Here is a 923-nt window from a genome sequence, read left to right on the forward strand (position 1 = left end):
TCAAAGCTCCCCCAGTCCCTTCCCGCACCCCCAAACCGCTGCAGTCCCCCAGCTCTCCCCAAACCCCCCGCACCCCCATGCCACCCCCGGGCCTGGGGTCACGGAAGGGGGTCCCCGGGTAAAGGGGGGTGCTGCGGGACCGGGGACCCTCCAGTGGGGGAAAGGGGGTCCCCATTTTGGAGGGGCTGAGAAGGAAGAGGGTCTCCTGGGTCTGAGGGGGCTGTGGGCTGGGGGCTCTGCTGGTTTGGGGGGCCGTGGGAAGGCGGCTCCCAGGTCTGGGGGCTGCAAGGGGGTGCCCGGCTCTGGGGGCTGCGGGAAGGAGGGAGCCCCCCCGTGCCTCAGTTTCCCAGCTGACCCCCCCGTTCCCCCCCACAGAGCCTGAGGTGGTTCCAGCCGGTGAGTGGGGGGGGAGGGTGGGGATCCCCAAAAATGCTGAGGGGGGAGGGTCACCCTGCTCTGAGCCCCCCCAAAAGGGGGATGCGGGGTCCCCTGTGCCTGGGGGTCCCATCAGGAGGGGTCCCATGGGGAGGGTCGGGGTGCTGGGGGGTCCCGGGGGGGTCCCGTGCTGGTCCTGCCGGGGGGAGTCGGGGTGATGGGAGCCCCCCCTCTGCTGGGGGGGTCCCAAGGGGGGGGGGGGGGGGGGGTTGAGGGTCCGTGTGCTGGGGGAGGCCCCGTGGGCGGGTCCCTGTGCCCAGGGGGGTCCCACGGGGGGTCCCCGGTCAGGGCAGGGTTTGGAGCACTGGGGGTCCCCGTGGGGGGGATCCTCGTGCAGGGGGGACCCCATGGGGCGCTCGGGGTGCTGGGGGGCTCCCGAGGAGGGTCCCCGCGCGGGAGGGGTTCCCGTGGGGGTGTCCCCTGACCCCCTGTCCCCCCCGCAGGTCCAGGCCGGCAAGTCCCCCCCGAGCCCCCCCCGGCTCTACTAC

This window comes from Pyrgilauda ruficollis, unplaced genomic scaffold, assembly GCF_017590135.1.
Source record: "Pyrgilauda ruficollis isolate IOZ18807 unplaced genomic scaffold, ASM1759013v1 scaffold243, whole genome shotgun sequence".
Taxonomy (NCBI): Eukaryota; Metazoa; Chordata; class Aves; order Passeriformes; family Passeridae; genus Pyrgilauda; species Pyrgilauda ruficollis.